The 22,116-nt window shown below is 32.1% G+C and overlaps 1 long non-coding RNA gene across 1 annotated transcript; it reads right to left on the bottom strand.

Annotated features, from left to right (window-relative positions):
* Window positions 1-12,458: 12,458 nt before the first annotated feature.
* On the bottom strand, window positions 12,459-15,821 carry LOC132310225 (uncharacterized). Its single transcript, XR_009482578.1, has 3 exons — window positions 15,335-15,821; window positions 15,108-15,223; window positions 12,459-12,930 (listed from the first exon to the last, which is right to left on the bottom strand). It is a non-coding gene; the product is annotated as an uncharacterized LOC132310225 (long non-coding RNA).
* Between the last annotated feature and the right edge of the window lie 6,295 nt (window positions 15,822-22,116).

Below are 22,116 nucleotides of genomic sequence, written 5' to 3'. Positions count from 1 at the left end.
TATCCACGTGGATGGACCAAGTCTCGTGTTTCTTTATTTGTGGAACTGTGTATATACGTTTGCTAAGGTTTTATGCGACATTCTTATGAAAAAAGGAATTCAAATCCGCGGAGATGAGTCAAGCTACTCAAACACCCGACCCGTATTCCCTACCAAGTTTATGTCCAATTCAATATGCTTACTGTGGAGAATGTTTTGAACTATGAAGCACGGATACCGACACGGGTACGATACGACACGGACACGACAATACGGCAAATTTCAAAAAAATAGGACACGGCCACGGCAAGGATACGGTAATAAAATAATAATATATATTTTTGGGAAAATTACATATAAACAGAGTCAAAGTTCCATATTTACTTAGAGGCTGAGTCAAAGTTCCATATTTTTCTAAAATGGATTGCTGAGGTGGCACATGGTTTTTTACTGTTTAAAAATTGTGGTACCTAAAATACCCTTCCGCGAAGGTATTACTTTTTCTTCGAAGGTACTACTTTTTTGAACTAAAGGTACTACTTTTTGGTGTCCAGGTACCATGTTTTTTAAACACCCGCGAAAGTACTACTTTTTCTCCGAAGGTACTACTTTTTTGAACTGAAGGTACTACTTTTTTGAACTAAAGGTACTACTTTTTTGTTAGGGAAGGGCATTTTAGGCACCACAATTTTCTAAACAGTAAAAAACCATGTGCCACCTCAGCAATCCATTTTAGAGAAATATGGAACTTTGACTCAGTCTCTAAGTAAATATGGAACTTTAACTCCATTTATATGTAATTTTCCCTATATTTTTATTATATATAAAATTTTAATTTCTCTTAATTTTTAATTTACATTAATAGACATGATCCATTTAAATTAAGTCCAATCCAAATTTTATTAAAATTCAAACAATAAATGCGTAATATATCTTTATATCCAATACTAGAATTTGTATCAATACTGGAATAGTTTTAACTTTGTAACCAAACACAACAGAAGATAAGATTAGCTTTGTAACCAAACACAGAAGATTGCAATCTTATCTTTCTATCTTCTTCCTCGGTCTTCCCAAGTTTGACTGTTTCTCTCTCTCTTCAAAATTGAATTCCTCTTTTATTAACCAACAACCATTCACTGACAGAGGAAGAAAAAGGCGATCAAGCCTTTGGTTGAGATCTGTTCGCAACCGGACAAGAGAGACTTTAGCAGAATCGGAATTCTTGCCGGACGCCATCTCCTCATTCTCTTAACTTTCTATCTTCCTTCTCCTCCATCAATAACCAACCAGAGCATGATTCTTCATCATCTCTATGTTGATTTCCCTTCTCCCTTCCAGTATTTCTCTCATCCCTTCCATTTTTTTTTTATTAATTTGAACTACCGTGTCCTACACCGGTGTCCTCCAGTGTACCAGCCGTGTCCTCCAGCGTATCTCGACCGTGTCCTCAGGCGTGTCCGATTTGAAAAAATGAATAAAAAAATAGGACACCGGTAGATCCGTGTTGGACACGTGTCGGACACCGGTACTTCAGCCCTATAACACGTGTTCGTGCTTCATAGGTTTTGAAGCTAAAAGAGAAGGTATGTTACTATAGCTTACCCTTTAAAAAAAAAAAAAAAAAAAAAAATGTTACTACACTTCCCAAAATAGAGTTGAACAGTCCTAAATAGAGCAGTGTGGCCAGACATATGTAATGATGGATTGATACATGTTCATTTTGAATTCTAAATACAAGTTGAAGAAAATTAAAGGTTTTTCTTATTTTTTCGTTAAACATTTCAAATTCCAAAGAGAATAGTATCATTTTGCAATTATGTCATATTAATGATTTGGACAAAATACCTACTCAGACAAGTAAGACATTTGAATAGTTGCATGAAATATAAGATTATTCACCCTTTATTTTTTTTTGGATAAAGTACAGAGACACCGCCTGATATTTGAGCTAAGGATATGCATATAAAAGTTTGTCTATATTTGGACAACCATACCCCTTTTGAAATTTGTTATCAAAACAGAGCCTTAAAAAATATGAAAAGTTCATTTTACCCTTCTCCATCTCTCTCATAACCAAATTATAAAATATCAAAATACTTAATAACCAAATTATCCTTCTCCATCTCTCTCATTATTTTATTAAATTTAATTATAAAATATCAAAATACTTAATAACCAAATTATCCTTCTCCATCTCTCTCTCCTCCGCACCTCCACCCTTCGTACTAAGGAAAATGATAAATGCGAGGAAAGAAAATTCAAAAGATTGAAAAATTATATAACTAAATATTTCATAACAATCAATACATCGGGAGTGAAAGAAAGGGAGGAGCTTACAAAAAAAGCACATATCAGTTTAACGGCAGAGAGCAGTAATTGTGATGTTCCTATATGTGGATTCGTTCACATTCCTACAATAGTCTTTGGTTTTACTTCAAGTTTCAAGTTTGCAAAGGATCAATTGTTGTTTAGCTAACTGTCCTTAAAGTGATGGTTTTGTATAAATATGCATCTTCTTGTCTTTTGATTCATTTGTTGCATCTTGCTGGCTGCTGCATTAAAAGGAGAAGCACCCCCTGGACTCCCTCTCTTCAAGACCTCAGCCAAGATAAGAAACCCGATCGTCCGGACGCAAAACTGATCGTTCCTAGGTTCTCGTCCCAATTGGAGCACTTATCGTCCAAGTTTCCACTTCAAAAATGCTATCAAGGATGAGTTGAAGTTCTTTCCTATATCTTAAAGAAAAACGAATACAAAACATCTCAGTTGTAGAACCTTTGATTTGGGGCCTAATAAACACCTCTGGCGTGGGAAGAGCTCCAGAGATCTTCGGCCGACGGCAGAGGTCAGCGGCGGCGGTAGAGAGTTGGTGATGATCTGCGAGGGGTTGACGTCACCAAAAAACAAGGCTGAAAATGGAGCGCATGGGTGCGTTCGGCACGAGTTAGATCTACTTGCAGGAGCGTGCCGGGCGCCTGGGTGGTGTTGATGAACTCCATCGCCGTCTTGTGTGTGTGTATATATATATATATGTATCTGTATATACATATATATATATATATATGTGTGGGTGTGTGTGTATAAATTATGTTTCACCAGTTTACTTACATATGGCCACAAATTTTGTGTACCATATGATCTGCGAGACAGGGCTATCTATTGAAGGTTGGCATACTGGAAATTTACATCCCCTGAGAATTTGTGTGACAACATATGTGCGTTGGTGTTGGGGTGGAGGAAGAGAGAACGGAGAGGAGGGAAGGAAAGAAGTTATGGGTACGAGGTTAGAAAGAACATTTCAATATTTAAATTGGTCAATATAAAAATTAAAGGGACCCAAAAATCAGGTAAGTTTTACCCGTGTGTCCTTTTGGCAAATTCCAGAAGGTATTGTTGTACTTTACCCTTCTTTTTTTAATTCATGGATAAGAAATTTACACACACCTATTATTGTTAATGGATTGATTTGGGAAAATAAAAGTCATCAAGAAACGTAAATGGATTGATTTGAAAAAATAATAGTGGTCTTATTAAAAATAATCTTTAAATTCGTAAATTCTATCATTTCAAAAAAAAAAATTAAATGATTAGCTAAGAAAATACAGATATTGAAGACTTTTTTTTTTGTGAATGACCCATGCGTTTTTTATTTTTTATTTTGTTTGTAAATGATCACCCATTTTAATTAGATAATGAAGTTTTATTTTGAATTGTGACATACGTCAAGAGGTGATTATGTTTGTGACTCAGACGAACGCATGAATTGTGGCAGAAACTAAACTACAGGTTATGAACTATTTCCTTCTGCAATACCTCACATGTAACAAATGTCGGACTCGTAAAATTTTGTTAGGGGGTGGACGAGCTTTTATTTTGTGGGACCAAATTTATATAGTGGATCCATTTTTATAATTTTAATAATATCTTCATCATAAATTCTCAAAAAATTAAAGTATAAAATGCGGTGTGGGAAACTGAAATTTTAGTGGACATCTTCCTAAATTCTTTAAAATTTAAAATATAAAATGAGAAATATTAAATATTTGCATATAGTTTTTAGTCATGGAACCGGCTCGAGATGATTACGTACGTAGTACCATCTCTTTGAATATTTAATAGGAAATGTATTCTTATAGTAGTGCATGCATGTCAGTTTCTTTTTGATACACTCCATACATAAGAAGAAAAAATTTACAACAAACAATAACAAGCAAAAATTTAATTACAATTAATTCACTTTTCCTTTATTCAAATTGAGTATGCAAAAATACACACCAACAGCATACTATCTTATTTTCACACAACAAATAAAAAAAAAAAAAAAAAAAAAGAATACCCCAACTACATGCAGAGAACAAAAAGAACACCTATTGTGTTTGGGAGAGACTGAAATTGTTAATGATGAATTTAATTATTTACCAACGCTATATAGCCACACCAAATGGAGCCATGGGCTTTGAGTGGGCGTCTGGAGGAGGAAGAGCATGAGCAGCAAAGCCTTTTGGGGTGAGGGTGCCTGGGTTTGGCGACGGAAGGACGGGTACTGCACGTTTCGGCAGGGATTGCATCAAAAGATTTTCATTTTTCATCCACCCTACTGTCATCCTACTAGCTTCATTCGGTTTGATGCTTAGAACGAAAAGTAGTGCCATAACGGCTACAACAATACTTGCAGACTTCATAATCTTGCTGATAAACATGCAAAGAGTATAATGTGTGTGTGTATATGTAGCTGTTAGAACAAAATTAATGAAGAATAGATGCAGGATAGGGGTGTATTTATATGCATCAAGCGGTCAACTTCATATGGTATTATGACTTGATTTTTTCATGGTTTTAAGTTAACAAGGAATTTGACCGTTGACTATATGGCGGGGTTAATGAGTAATAGTTTTGAATTGAATTGGTATCCCTGCGTGTTGGTAAGTCTAAGGGAAAAAAAAAATCTGATCAGATTGAAATCATACAAATAAATCAACAACCTTTTGATTTCGTTTTCGTTTTCATTTTATTGCTGTAAGTAGTTTGGGTAATTCCATTAAAATGACACAGCAAATAATAGTTTGGGTAGTTGAAATAAATAAAAGTTATTTTTTAGTTTTATAAATCCAAAAAAAAAAAAAAAAAAAACACATCTCATCAGATTGAAATCATACAAATAAATCAACAACCTATTGATTTCGTTTTCGTTTTATTGCTGTAAGTAGAAAACACAATGGAGAAATGACTAGAAACATTATATTTTACAAGGTTGGTTGTGGAAAGGATACAAAGCTCTGGCTGGTTTTTTGGTTACCAAATGGCCCAATTGTAAAGTAGTTGGGATTAAATGACTTGAAAATTCTTCAACTGGACTCTTCAGTCACATTTGATAGCCTAATTTCTAATGGACATTGGATGGTACCTCCAAGGGCGAATCCAGAAATTGTTAATATGGGAGCTAATATTAAACAAGGGGGAATTGGGGATCGAAAGATTAAAAAGTTTGAAAATTTTAGAAAAAATAGGATTAGACTTTAGAGGAAGAGAAGGAGTGAACTCTCTGATTTGTGCAAGATTAAGAATTTAAGAATTCTCTGTGCTTTGACTTAGTGATTGTTTAGGGTTTGTTTGACTTGGCCCTATTTAGTTGGACCTTTGTTTTAAAATTGTGGCTTAAATATTGGGCTTGTTTGGATAGGTTAAAATTGAGGAGCTAATACTACTACTACTAATTTTTTCTTTTTTAAAACATTGGGCTAAATATACCTATACTAAAATAAATATATAAAAAATTAGGGGGGGGGGCTCAAGCCCACCCAAGCCCCCCCTTGGATCCGCCACTGGGTACCTCTAAACTTCCTTTTTCAGCAGTACTCTATGCAACCACCCTCAGAGGAAAGTGATAATATTATGTGAATGCCTAGCTCATCTGGTGCTTACTCATTCTCCCAAACATTTGCTTACTTTGCTCCTCCTTCCCCATCCTTTATATGGCACAAATTAATGTGGTTCAAATACCATATCCCTAAGCACAGCTGCATTGCTTGGCTTGCAGTAAGGGGTAGGCTGTCTACATTGGATTCAAAGCCTATGCTTAATAAGCATTATGTTAACATGTGCTATCTCTGTCTGGCTTAGAGTGAATCACTGGACCATTTATTCTTTAGATGTAAGTTCAGTTCGCATGTATGGAATGCTATACAAGAGGTTACAGGCTTCTACATTCTTCCCAACTCCTGCAATGAACTAATCTATTGGTGCTCAACACATTGGTCTTCTGGTAACTTTCTGGTTCACAAACTCTTGTTGTCTACGGCAATTTATTATCTTTGGCTTGAGAGAAATGGAAGAGCCTTCAGGAATTCATACACTAGCCCTAATCACATCTTCTCCCAAGTCTAGTCTTGTGTCCGAGCTAAGCTTACAACAACCAAGATGAAGAATTGTGTTGAACTTAGGAGTATTTCAACTGAGGATGATCTTCACAGCTTTTTTGTTCAAGCTTGTGGAGCAAAATATGGGCACTCTTGGTTGATAACATAAAGCTGATATTAGAGATATTGGTTGGATGGATTGAAACATAGCAGCTGCCCTTTGGGTCAATCACTTTGTCTTAGTCAGTACCAGCAAGTTTTGTTCTACCATACTTGAATGGTTGTTGTGCATTGTGTTGATGGCATCGGCCTTTTTGTTGTTTTGTTTTCCCCTCATTGTGGGCACCATGTAATTACTCTATTACCTTCAATACAAGCTTACCCTTAACTTAAAAAAAAAAAAAAAAACCCACTGAAGATATTATCAAATTTAACAAAAACACAAGAAATTGATTTTTTCATGCACTTTTTTAATAAATTCCTGTACTATTTCCTGGTTCCCAGCTAGGTTAGTTTTGGTTTTGCTACTTGTAGCTTTTGCCCTTTGGTGGCTGTCTTTGGAATTTTTCTATTTTTATTGTTTTATTCATTGAATTTTTTCCTTTAGGCAAGACTCAACAAAAAGGGGGAATAAAATTCTATTTTTTCAATTGCTAAAAAGATGAATAAAAAATATATAGATTAAAAAGAAAAGACTATACAAGAACTGGACCAGCCCAAAAACAACTTATGATAAGTAACAAAGCCCATGAATGGGGAATAACTGCCAAAAATAGAAGTATAGTGGCATAAGGCCCAAGATACTGAGTAAATAAAATGTACAAGGATGGTGTCAGGCTAGAGCTTTCTCGTCACAAGAGTAATGAATTCTCTTTATTTAATTACGAATTGTAAGATGTAGAAAATAATTTATTGAAATTTTTTATATATTTCAAAAACTATTTCAATTTAGTTGGGTATTATTCAATCCATACCTCAACACATGCCAAATCAATTATCTTTTAGGAAAACCCTGAATCCTTTATGTGCAGTGGGGAGATCAGGTGTCTTTCCTGTCCGAGCTGAATCGATCGATGTCTATATTCCAAAAATATGTGGTATAACTATACCATATACTATAGTATTATTTACTTAAATATTATCTAAAAATATAATGTATATAAATATAATAATTATTCTAAAATAATAATTTATAACTATATAATTACTTTTAATATAGTTTAATATAATAAAATAAAACTATAAGATAATATAACCTGATTAGAAGTCGAGACTAGAATTTGATTCTGTGACCTTAAGATAGATTCGCCCCGCTATGGTGCTAACAGACTCAGTGGTGTCTATCTCCCAGGATACAACTACTTTTACTTCCTTCGATAGTAGCACTGCGAACCAAAGGAATAGGCGAACCGGCTCGGTGTAGTACTCTCTGACTCAAACTCGGAAAAAATAAGGGCTCGTACCCACAGACACTTATAGAAGAAGAGAGAGGAAGGAGAGAATTCAGAATTAGAGAAAAGGATTTTGAATTGGAGTACTTTAGAATGAACCCAAGGGGGGTTTATATAGGCGTCATAGTGCCTTTTGGTTTTAATATTTTTTCGATGTGGGACAAACATTTATCACATTTTGCAAACCCATTTAGGCTTATCAAACACTTTACTTTGGAGCTAATTTCTCATTTATCTAGAAACGGATTTGAGAAAGTAAATATACCACGTTTATTTCCTTGCAGAGAGGAACGTTCTCGTCTATAGATCCGCAAAAAATTCTTAGTGGAATCTATTCAAAATCTCATCCAAAGTTTATGTTTTTAATGCCCCCATTTTCAACAATCCCTCACATGAATGGAAATTTGCGTAAATTACAAATGAAAAAGATGAAGAAGATACAGACACTAGAGATAGTACTATTGAAAAGTAACTGCATCAGGATAGGCAGCTTTTGGCCTTAAACCTTCCCTAGTGTATTACTATTGGATTTACTGGCTAACCAGTGAACATGATGTCTTGAACTGTTCAGCCGTTAATGTAAACCAAGACAATAGCAAACACACAGTTCCTTCCTGCACAAAGTTTGTTCTCATGGTTGTGTTCATATGGCCCTGAACAATTCCTGTTATTTTATAAGTGCTCTAGAATACTTAGCCTTAGAAGTTCTCATAGAAGCGGCCCCACTTCACACTCATATAGGTGACTTTTTATTAAGAGTATCCTACTATACCTCACTTAAATTTTCAAAGTATAAGAGTCATTAAAAGCATTGCATTTCCTACTCATCGATGTAGGTAACACTGTCTCACTATAGTAATGGGTTGAAGATTAAATCTTCTCAGTGCTTCTGGTGAGCCATTCAAAATTTCAGTTGTCCCTTTGAACCTAGATCTTGGGAAATCCAGTCAACTAGGTTGGGTTTCCATTAAGACGACTTTTTAGCTTTCGGCTTTAATCCCATTCCTCTCGATGAACTATACACTTACTCTCTTGTTAAACCTTTTGAAAACGGATCCGCTAAATTATCTTTTGACCTGATATAATCTATTGAGATTATCCCATTTGAGAGCAATTGTTTAACAGTATTGTGTCGTCGACGTATATGTCGAGACTTACCGTTATACATATTACTTTATGCCCTTCCAATTACTGATTGACTATCTTAATGTATACACATAGCGGGCACAGGTTTAGGCCAATTTGGAATATCATCTAAGAAATTACGAAGCCACTCAGCTTCTTCACCAACTTTATCTAAAGCAATAAATTTAGATTCCATAGTGGATCTGGCAATACAAGTCTGTTTTGAAGATTTCTAAGATATGGCACTTCCTCCAATAGTAAAGACATAGCCACTGGTGGATTTAGAATCCTTCGTATCTGATATCCAATTAGCATCACTATATCTTTCAAGTACTACTAGATATCTAGAATAATGTAATCCATAACTTATGGTATATCTTAAATATCTTAGAATCCTGATTATTACAGTGCAATGGTTCTTTCCTGGATTACTTGTATATTTACTCAATTTATTAACTGAGTATGCTATGTCTGGTCGTGTGCAATTCATCAAATACATTAAGCTTCCTATAATGCTAGAATACTCAAGTTCTGTTATGTTAGGACTAGTATTTTTCGACAAATGAAGATTTACATCAACAAGAGTCTTTACAAGACTACTATCTTTTTTATTAAACTTTTCAAATATTTTCTCAATATAGTGAGATTGAGATAATACTAGACCATCTGATGTTCTAGAAATCTTAATTCCTAGTATGACATTAGCTATGCCTAAATCTTTTATATCGAAGTTTTTGGTCAATATCTTTTTAGTAGTTTTGATTATAACATCATTACTACCCATTATTAGCATATCATCCACATATAGGCACACAATGACATATCCATTTTAAGTGTTTTTCACATAAACACATTTATCACACTCATTAATTCTAAAACCATTTGACAACATCACTTTGTCAAATTTTTCATGCCATTATTTAGGTGCTTGTTTTAATCCATATAAGGATTTTATAAGTTTGCACACTTTCTTTTCTTTTCCTGGGACAATAAAACCTTCAGGTTGTTCCATATAGATTTACTCCTCTAATTCACCATTCAAGAATGCAGTCTTAATATCTATTTACTGTATTTCTAAATTTCGCAATGCCGCAATAGCTAGTAACAATCTAATGGATGTTATTCTTCTGACTGGTGAATATGTATAAAAATAATCCAAGCATTCTTCTTGCCTGTATCCCTTAGCAATAAGCATAGCTTTATATTTATATATTGAACCATCAAGCTTCATCTTCCTCTGGAAAATCCACTTATACCCTAAAGGTTTAGTACTAGGAGGAAGATCTGCCAACTCCTAAGTACGATTTTGCATGATGGATTCAATTTCACTATTTATGACTTCTTTCTATAAAGGAGTTTCAAGAGAAGACATAACTTCCTTATAACTTTGTGGCTCATTCTCCAATATATACGTCAGAAAATCAGGACCAAATGACTTAGACGTTCTAACTCTTTTACTACTTCTAGGTTCTTCCTTATTTTCATCCTATAGAGACTCTTGATCTATATTTTCTTGTATATTTCTATTAGCAATATCATGATTTTTTTTAAGAGGATTTTTACAAGGAAATATATCTTCAAAGAAACAAGTATTCCTTAACTTAATAATTGTATTGATATGGATGTCAAGAATGTCTGATTTATGCATAAGGAAAACGATATGCATTATTATTCTGTGCACATGTAGCCTATGAAAATACCATCAAAAGTTTTTGATCCTATCTTAACTTTCTTAAGAGTAGGAACCACAACCTTAGTTAAACACTCCCACACTATTAAGAATTTATAGGAAGGTTTTTGGCCTTTTCATAATTCATAAGGTGTCACATATTTTTTTTTTTTTTTTTTTTTTGAGGTATTTTGTTGAGAACATAATTAGCAGAAAAGAAAGCTTCCCCCCACAAATTCTTTGTTAAACCAGAACTTATGAATATAACATTCATCATTTCTTTTAAGGTACGGTTTTTGCATTCAGTAACACCGTTCTGTTGATGTGAATAAGGAGTTATAGTTTGATGAATAATACCATGTTCTGAGCAAATGTCAGCGAATGGTGCTTCGTATTCACCACTTCTATCACTTCTAAACACCTTTATATTTTTGCCAAGTTGATTCTCAGCCTCATTCTTGTAATGTTTAAACATTTCCAAGACTTCATCTTTACTTCTTAACAAGTATATATAACAATATCTTGTGCAATCATCAATAAAAGTAATAAAATACTTTTTTCTCACCTCTGGTTGGCACAGATTTTATGTTGTAAGGTAGAACATTATTTTCTGTTGCCACATTTTAAACTCCGCCCCATTAAATTTTTCGGGCTTCTCCTCATGACTGACGGGAACATTAGGCATAGTAGTACTTGTACTTGCCATTCGTCTTATATATATTAAATATATATACCATAGTTAAGTCAAATTTACAGAAATAAGATAACAACAATAGTTAAATAATTAAATTATAGTATAAGCCAAATATGTCTTAAGATTATATTCCAAAAATATGTGGTATAACTATACCATATACTATAGTATTATTTATTTAAATATTATCTGAAAATATAATGTATATAAATATAATTATTATTATAAAATAATAATCTATAAATATATAATTACTTATAATATATAGTTTAATATAATAAAATAAAACTATAAGATAAAAGAACCTGATTAGAAGTCGAGGCTAGAATTTGATTTTATATCTTTAAGACAAATTCACCCTGCTATGGTTTTAACGGACTCAGTAGCATCTATCTCTAGTATAAGCCGAATTTATCTTAAGATTGTATTCCAAAAATATGTAGTATAACTATACCATACATTAAAGTATTATTTATTTAAATATTATCTGAAAATATAATGTATATAAATATAATTATTATTATAAAATAATAATCTATAAATATATAATTACTTATAATATATAATTTAATATAATAAAATAAAACTATAAGATAAAAGAACTTAATTAGAAGTCTAGGCTAGAATTTGATTCTATGTTCTTAAAACAGATTCACCCCGCTATGGTGAATGGACTCAATGGCCACTACCACAAATTAGGGTTCTTGCCACAAGACACTTCGTGACAAAACTTTCAAATTTCGTGGCGAAATCCTTTTAGCCACGAGGAACAGCTTGTGACTCGATCGTGGGTGTAATCCCGTCACAGAATGCCAATAACCACGACTAAAAATTTTCATGGCAAAATGTGAAACTTTTGCCACAAATTTGAACTCGTGGTAAAATACCTTCTATTGCCACAAGCTATCTCATGGCTAAAATATTATACTTTCGTGGCAGGTAGCAATCCCGATATAGGAATTCATCGTCGCTAATTCAATCCTTTTGCAACGAAAATATTTATCGTGGTAAAATAAATCTTTTCCCCCACGGAATTTATTCGTGGCTATAAATTTAATTGCCCACGAATATATGTCGTGACAAATATCAAAAATAGGCCACAAAGTTTATTCGTGGCTCTAATTATAATTATCCACGAGTATATGTCATGGCAACTATCCAAAATAGGCTACGAAATTTATCCGTGGCTATTCTATTATTAATAAAATAAAATTTAATTTAATAACCAAAAATATATATTGTGACAAATACCAAAAATAGAATACATATTTTATCGTGGCACAATAAAAATTTATGACAAACCTATAAATTATTAATATTATAAACAAAAGAAATAATATATAAAAAAAAAATTATCACATCAACACGATTATGCAAACAAATGAATACTTGATATTGCATAAGTTACACCAACCAAAAAATGTATTGTTTAAAGTCCATCGCATAACAAAATGAGTCTTAGCTTCTAAAACAATTCAACTCCAATAATTTGGGCCAAAACAAGCTAGTATCTTAAATAAAATGTTTCAAGATCTTAGACAAAAATGAGCTATAGATTCCTAAACAAAGGGTTCAAAGACCTGGACATAAAATACTTAAACCATCTTAAACAAAAAGAGCTTGAATTCTTGTAACATGAGCCCATCCAACAATCTGCAAAACCAACGATGATTAAAATACAATTAGTACCTATGTCAAAAAACAATAAAAAATAAAAAATAAAAAAAGAATCCGAAGCTGAATTTATAAAATATATTACATGAAAGAAAAAGAGAATAAAAATACCAATAGAAAAGATTATTCAACTTCTAGAGGTTAAGGAATAATATAAATACAGAAGACAAAATATTATTAAGATTTTGAAAAATCAACATTAAGTAAGAATATCTACTTTGTGAAACAAAATTGATCATATTACTTTTTTATAAGCTTGTCACTTCTTAATAACTTACAATTTCTATTAGGTGGAGAATTAGACCATGAGTTTTAATAACTCAAGTCTCGATTTTTGACTATTTGGCTATTCATTACACTAAGTAAGAAGTTACTAACTTTATTTTTAATCAACCAACAACCATTCCGAGACAAAAACTTAACTAATGAAAAATTAATCAATAGCCTTGTATTGATGCATCACAGAAATCTTCTCCTCTTTTTCTTCTCCCACCCCACCCTCAAAGAAACAAAAATAAAAAAGTTATAGACAATTGCACATTTATAAACTCACCTTACAAGTAAGTTCTCCTTGAAAGGTTAAGCCTCCAGTAACCAAAAAGTTTCCACTCACTGCTGATTTGCGCTTGTGTAAAACCTTCTCACACTCTCTCTTTGTGAACAAAGCTTATGTTGCTGGGATTTATATCATTGTTCCTAACAGTAGGACAAGGTCCCATTTCAGATATCTGTGTACCAAAGTCCACTGGAGCTACTTGGCATCCATGTAATAAGAAGCAAGAGAGCAAGTTCGACTAAAATAAAGACTCTGGTGATCAATACCGGAGAAAGCTTCTCGAACTTCTGGACTCCGATGGGAGTGATAGACGTGTTTTAGCTGCTGCCAAATATGACAAATGCGCAATTAAGGCATGGTCGATAATCCCCCCTTTTTTTTTCTTTTTTTTTTTTTTATATTATTATTATTGCATCCGTAATCAAAATCCTAATGTTACAATAATTTAGTTTGTACTTACTTGTCACTTAGTTATTGGAATCTAGAAGATTATGTATGTTCGAAGAATAAATTGATCAATCTAGTTGAAAATTTTGACTAACGACAATTAAACAACATTGAAATTAGTTGTTAATGAATTATGTGTTTTTTTACTTATTAATGAAGTAAGTTTGTGTTGACTTTAAACAGGATAAAGTCCATTTGTCTCCACTTATGGCATCCACCAACTGCACATATTCATCTTCGTGTTAGCAGTTTTCCATCTACTTTATTCTATAATCACCTTGGCTTTAGGCAGATTAAAGGTATATTATTAAACTCTCTCTCTCCCCCTCTCTCTCTCTATATATATATACACGTGTATCAGTAAGTATATAAATTTTACGCGCGTATACTTATGTATGTGTGTGTATATAAATATACATTGAGTTTCTAGCAATGAATTGTAGATGAGGAAGTGGAAGGCATGGGAAATGGAAACAAAAACAACATAGTATCAGTACTCACATGGTAATTTTTTACTTAGCAAGTAATAGGCCTCTTCTAACATAATAGTGCACTTCTAGTTCTACCTCATGACTAGCTAATATTATCTGCAGTTTGTTTTATTATTCAAAAATTGATCTATTATATACATTAATTGTTACTACTTATAGGCTTTATATGGAACCATTATGCCACTATTTACTTAATTAATAATATCTGATGATGCATCTTAAGCATTCTTACAAGTACAGAATTTCAAATCAATATGCAAAAGCACAAACATTTAGACTAATCATGCAATAAGCATATGTTGAAAATGAGTCAATGAAGACAATGGGGTTGTGTCCCGCAGATCCAGAGAGATTTAGGTGGACCAAAAATATTGTATTTCTAAAGGGAGAAAAATCTTAAAACCTGCAACATATTGGCAGAAAACCAAAGGATATATCAAATGTTCAAAACTCTCAACATATATCAGATTTTCAACTCATATAAATTATTCTTAAAAATCTATCCAAAACAAAAAAAATTTGCAATTGAAGCGCACAAAACAAATTCACATGAAAAAAATCAAGATAGACCCAAATTCATTCTTGAAACCCTAAATACAAAATTAAAACTTCAAAATCCCCTGATTGTAAATCAAATCCCCAATAGAGGTGAGAGTTCTTACTAGTTATAGAGAGGTCGAGTGAAATATTGACGTAAAGAGCGGATGGATCAAATCCCCAGTAGTAGACCGTTAAAGATTAGATATAGACATACCAGGAGCAGCAACACCAAAACTCACTGCCAAAATTAAAAATAAAAAACATTAGGCATCTCTTGATAGCATATATCTTGAAAACATGTATGATTAATACATAAAACCCTAAAGAAGTTCTCAAATTTTTTACTTACAAAATGGAAGCCTAGCATTAACTTCGGTCGTCTATGGTGATGAAGAAGTAGCCGATGACGGTTGTGCGCTCATGAAGTGATTGTGAGTGAAGGTGGAGCGAGAGATTCGGTCTGAATCGTCTTCCGTAATCTATATATGAGATAAGATAGAGAGAGGCTGGGATATATTGAAAAGTCCATCGTCGAAGTAGGAATCGAATAGAAAACTAGGGCTTGAGTTCTGTTAATAGAGAGAAGGTTATGTTTGGCGAAGAAAGGGGCAGCAATACCAAAACAATTAAAGGTTGGGTTAAGGGGCGGGAATTTTAATTAATTTAGCTAGCGCGCGAGGCCTAAGGGGCGGGAATTTTAATTTTTTTTAGGTTTTTGGAACAAAATATAAAGAATTTCTTGCGAAGTGTTTATTAAAAAACTAATTTTTTTCATATAAATAGAATTGCTTTTTACTTTAATAAAAAATATTCATCTATTTATAAAATAAAATAATATTTTATTTTATTTATTTAATAAATTAATTAAGGCTGGAATTTTATATTTTTAGGTGACAAAATATGAAGAATTTCTTGCAAAATGTTTATTAAAAAACTAATTTTTACATAAATAGATTTTTTTCAAACCTAATATTCTCATTTATTTCAGTATCTCACTTTGTCTTTGCATCTTTTTTTTTTCCCTTAGCTCCAGCCGTCAATCATTACAAACCTAATCTTCCTTACTAGGACCTCTACCTCTCCGCTTCAAACTGGATTTTAATTTCATCTTAGCAAGGATTGATTTATTTTCTTCAAACAGATATGTTAAAACATTATATTTGCCCATGAAAATTTGAGGTAGATTTTGAAAAGGGAGAAATATAAATAGTTAGTTCAATTTTTTTTAAGAATAGTTTTCTATCTTAAAAAAATTTAAAATAACATAAAAAGGTAGGAAAGACAATTTTTCATGAGTTGTTTTCTAAAAACAGAATTAAGAGAAGATACATTCAATATTAGGATTTGGAATGATTGGTGGTCAAAGCTAAAGGAAAAGAAATATGTGGATGACAGATACACAGATGGGACCAAAAAGAGGGAAAAAAAAAAAAAATAGACATGTTGGGTTTTACACTAAAAAAATGAGTATAATCCATGTTTTGTATTTTTTTTTTTTTTAAGTTTAAAATAGGTATCAACCTCTTATTAGGACACGTTAGTATGCAGGACAAAATTTGTCTTGATGGCCAGGACTGAAGTATTATCCTTATATATATATATATATATATATATATATATATATATATATAGGGAGTAAAATTTGTGATAGAAATTATAATTAAAATAATATACACCATAAGTATAATTTAATTAGTGGAATAAAATCCCATTAAACCATAATTAATATAATATAATTTTGTTTTTATAAAAATATTCCCAACAGGAACTGCTTCCCTCTTTGGCTAACACGTGTCCTTACGTAATTACTTGTACCAAATGGCTTCCTTTGATGAAGTCACGTGTCGCTTCATGATTGTACCTTATTTGCACATTACTTTTCCAATTGGAAACATTCTCTTTTTGTTCATGCTAAGAAACATACTTATGTACATACCCATCGACTCCCATTGAGACTTGAAACACTTTAAAAGGTTAGCGAGTACCACTAGGCTACATCGTTTAGTATTTCTCTCTATTGACAGTAATATAAGTATCATTCATTATCTCTTAATTAAAATTTTTATTGTTATTGTACTATTTTTCGTCGATTGATCAATAAAATTGTTAAATAAACATATGTGTGTGGAATTATTATGTTACATTTGATTTATTAATATTTTTACATACATTTATATTTGGTTTCGTTCATTATGTCTAATAGAGTACATACCTTAAGTCTTCTTCTCAGTGACACCAATTTAAGTTTATTCATTATCTATTAATTAGAAAACTGAAATAAATGAGTACATATGGGCTGAGTGTTAGTCATATCTAATAACTTCAGCTTTTTAGTCAGAATACGAAGCACCGGGCACGTTATAGTATAATGTTATAAGGGAAGATTTGTTCTACATCGGATCCAGATGGGAAAGTAAATTGGTATATATGGGTTGTATGTTAGCCACATCTTTTGGGTCAGATCGCGAAGCACGTACTTGGCCTGTTACATTTGATATCAAAGTCAGACTTATACTTTAATCCAGTGTCATGCCAAGCGCCCAGCCTATGCCCTTTTACCCTGTTTAATGACTAAAAAATACATAGGTGGGATTACTATGTTCCATTATTTGACTATATTAATGGATTTATATCTATAATTAAAAATTAAAATCATGAAATTACTTGTAATGAAAAGAAAAAATTATAATCAAGTCCTAATATCTTTTATTCCATTTAATTCCTAAATCACTAAATCTTTTATTTATACCCTTACTAAATAGAAGTAAAATTTTGTAGTTGTAAATTTATTCAAGATTTGGTATATGATCTATATTTTTTATTATATCTTTAATTTTTAATTACTTAAAAATATTACACTATGGATTTATATATATAAAGATAATGATTAATTTAAATTCAATATAAGAATGTTTGGTATTTTTTTTTTTTTATCTTTTCTGTATGACAAGGAGTGGTATTTAAAAATGGTCAAATTTAAAGGAGATGCCATTTTGGAGTTTATTAATAATTAATTAATTTTTTTAGGAATTTGGTGTTGTAGACCCCTTATTTAAGGAATTACAAAAACTAAATAAATAATTAATTAATAATAGTCAACAAAGTTATGGATTGCGTGGCAAAATAGTTCCTAATTGCCACGAAAATAAATTCGTTGCAAAAAATGGCATTTCGCCACAAGGATTGAAAATTCGTGACAAAAGATACTATTTGCCACGAATAAATCATCGTTGCGAATTACTAATAAATTTGCCACGAAAATAGTTACGTGGCAATAGACCATGTCATAGCCACAATTGATAATTCGTGGCAGAATCTATCTTTTAGCCACGGGAAAAAAAACTTCGTGCCAAAAAAATATTTTTGCCACAAGAATAACATCATGGCAAATTGTAAAGCGATTTGCCACGAAAATATATACGTGGCAAAAGAAACATATAATTGCCACGAATTTTTATTTGTGGCACAAATAGCATTTTACCACAACTTTTTATGTCGTCTCTAATTCAGCATGGCAAAATTGACATTTTACCAAAAGTTTTTAGGTTGTCCCTAATATTCGTGGCAAGAACTAGTATTTGCCATGAAAAATTTACTCCGTGGCAAACATTCATATATTAGCCACAAGAAGTTAATTTTGTGGCCAAAAGATACTTTTTGCCACAAAATTTTACGCGTGGCAAAAAATTTCGTGGCAAAAACCCAAATTTGTTGTAGTGGGCGTCTATCTCCCAAGATAGAACGATTTTTACTTCTTTCGGTAGCAGTACTATAAATCAAAGGAATAGGCGAACCAGCTCAGTATAGTACTCTCTAACTCAAATTCGGACTCAGAGTGACTGACTAAACTTAGACTAGGGGTGACTAAGGCTCAAACCCAAAAATAAGGGCTCGTACCCACAGACACTTATGCTACGTTTGGCTTGTAGGAATAAAATGGAATGAAATGCCCATTCCAACCATTCATTTGTTTGGTGTGCATGAATGAAATGAAATGACCATTCCAATGGAATGAAAATTCATTCCAGGGAATGAAAATCCATTCCATTACTAAACCTATGGAATGGCCATTCCATTCCATAGTAAGATTAAATATTTTTGTAATATTCCCAATAAACCCTTCATCACATTCCAATAAGGAAAAAATATTTTGTATAGACCAAAAATCTTTCACATTTCATTTTTTACGTTTCTCGAGCTTTTTTATTAGATGTAGTAAAGGTCGTTCACATTTCCTCTCTGCTGAATATACCCAGAGCTGCCATTGACAAAAAGTTACAGGACCTTCAACCATATATATATATATATATATATATATATATTAGCCTTTACATCAGCTTCTTAGGTTAAGTATTCAACCCGTTTTTAGATAAAATTGTGCTGACAGAATATTAATTAGATTGATTTTATTAAAAAGTAATGAAAAGGGTATTTTTAGGAAAAAAATCATTCCATTTCAGATTTAATGATAGTCAACCAAACAATTGAATGCTAATAATTATTTCATTCCATGACGATTCACCATGTCACACCAAACATTAGAATGGTAATACTCATTTCATTCCATTCTCATTTTCATTTCAAGTTATATTCCATTTCATTCCTGCACACCAAACGTAGCCTTATAGAAGAAGAGAGAGGAAGGAGAGAATTCAGAATTAGAGAAAATGATTCTGAATTGGAGTACTTTGGAATGAACCCAATAAGGTTTTATATAGGCCACATGGTGCCTTTTGGTTTTAATATTTTTCAGATGTGGGACAAACATTTCTCACATTTTGCAAATTCATTTAGGTTTATCAAACACCTACTTTGGAGCTAATTACTCATTCACTCGGAAACGGATTTGAGAAAGTAAATATACCACGTTCATCTATTTGAGGAGAGGAGCGCGCTCGTCTATAGATTCACAAAATTTTTTTAACAAAATCTATTCAAAATCTCATCCAAAATTTATATTTTTAATGCCTCCATTTCTAACAATTTCGATGCCCAGCGTAATAGTTAATCTAGGCCTTGCAAAGCCTCATCCCAGAACTGTATTTATTTGTTTGTGCCTGTGCACCGATTCCTGTATCCTGATTGCTTCTATATTTGAGATAACATTTTATAGTCAATTTAGGTTGTTTTGGGAAATTCATTGTAATATAAATTAATAAAATAAAAATAAAAATAAAAATAAAAAGACAAAGATCATTCCAAAAAAAAAGAAAACCACCAAATGAAAGTCCCATAACTGAACAGTCAAGTATTTGTAAAAAAAAATAAAAAATTCAAAGGTCAGAAGAGACCAGAATGAATAGCAGCTGAGACAAATTTTACGAAAACGATGGTAATCAAATCTGCGGAGATTACTTAAGTCAAAGACCCGACCCGTATTCCTTCCAATTTCGTGTTCAAAATGCGTGTTAAGAAGGATTTGAAGCTGAAAGATCAACGCCCCTTTAAGATATTAAAAAAAAAGAGTTGAACTAGTGACAGTGGAGAAACATGTGTAAGTTTGTGCTTAGTTAATTAGAGGATGCCTCAATCGATCAACTAATTTTTAAACATAGTTGAACTAGGGTTAGGTAGAATTAATATTTGACTCAAAAGTTTAAGTTAGTAAATGAGACTAATACCCAACTTATATAGTTATGCACTTTTTTATTCGTATTCGATGTGGGACAAATTCCCCACCCGATATCCCTGATTCTGTTATGTGTACCTTTTTAATTTTAATTAAGAAAGAAAGTTTTATCTATATATATATATATATATATATATATATATATATATATATATTATTCTTTTTATTCATATTTTAAATTTTTTTTAAAAAAAACACAGGTCATTTTGTCTTTATGTTATGTAAGAGGTTTCTCCTCATTAATGAGGAGGCAACCGAAATACTTAAATGTCCCCATAAAAAAAATGATTTTTCAATTTCCACATGTAACATTTGTGTGTAAAAATTTACAGTATTATCTTTAATGGATTGATCTAGAAAAATAAAAGTGATTTGCTTTGGGTGTTTTTTTTTTTATTTTTTATTTTTTCACGTCTTCCCAGTTCCTTAATATTTGTCTCACCACTGGGCATGCCAAAATATGTTTGTTTATAATACTTGAATTTCAATCGTAAACACAGGTGTACCAAAGCTAGCATTGCTAAGAACACAATGAAGAATACAAAATTCATTTTTATTTGGTTGTAAATGGCCAAGAAGATTAGGCAATTAAATGTCGAATTGAAGGAATAATATTCTTCTTAAGCTGGTGTTTTTTTTTCCTAATTTTCTTAAGCTGGTTTTTCTACCTTGAAACAAGGATTTTATTAATGAAGAAATCTAAAGGGAAGGGAGCTGAGAGAGAACTAATGTAAAAAATAAGTAGAGTTGTGTTGTTGCGGTGTGTGTAGAGAGAGGTCTTCAATTCTTTATGTTGGCCTAAGGATTTTATCTAAAGGTCAATCTTATGTTTTGATGATTACAAACCATTAATGATGTTTAAGTACTAATGTTTTCATTGAGTGATATATAGTTGATCAATATTCAATCCTCAATGTTGAGCTAGAAGATTCATTCCAAGCATTACAAATACTCAAGCTATGGATTCAAGGAAGCCTTAAAAGTTGCAAGAGATCAAAGGCATATTCAATTAAAGAAAAACTCGAACTTTAAAGATCATTCAAGCATTTCAAAGAAAGAAAACAAATCTTCATCAAGCCTAAATGATCATGGTCAAGAATGAAGAAAAGGGGTAGATAAGATGGTGAGAGCTTAAGATTTAATGTCAAAGTATTTTTGAATTCATTTGAAGCTCATCTCTATAGGACCATGCATATCATACATCATATGCTCCTACATCATTAGCAATAGACTTTGAACTTCAATACACATATATTTAACATATGAAGTCTTTGCTAAGAATGAGTTAGTTCAAGCTTGCATAAGCTTTAAAAGAACTCAACTTAAGCTAGAAATGCTAGGACCATGCACATTAATCACAATACTTATTTTGGTCTCTAAAAAGAAAAGGAAAAGGCATTGAATTAATTTTTCATCTTTAAAGCCTTTGTTGCCAAAATTTGGTAAATAACTCTTGGACACAATGCACTTGAAATTTATCATCTTCATATGTCCTAAGACTC

This window comes from Cornus florida, unplaced genomic scaffold, assembly GCF_030987335.1.
Source record: "Cornus florida cultivar Cherokee Brave unplaced genomic scaffold, ASM3098733v1 CherokeeBrave_3.0.0_Hap2_Chr05, whole genome shotgun sequence".
NCBI classification, from domain to species: Eukaryota; Viridiplantae; Streptophyta; class Magnoliopsida; order Cornales; family Cornaceae; genus Cornus; species Cornus florida.
The sequence above is the reverse complement of the archived record's forward strand: the minus strand, read 5'-3'. Positions and strand labels throughout refer to the sequence as shown.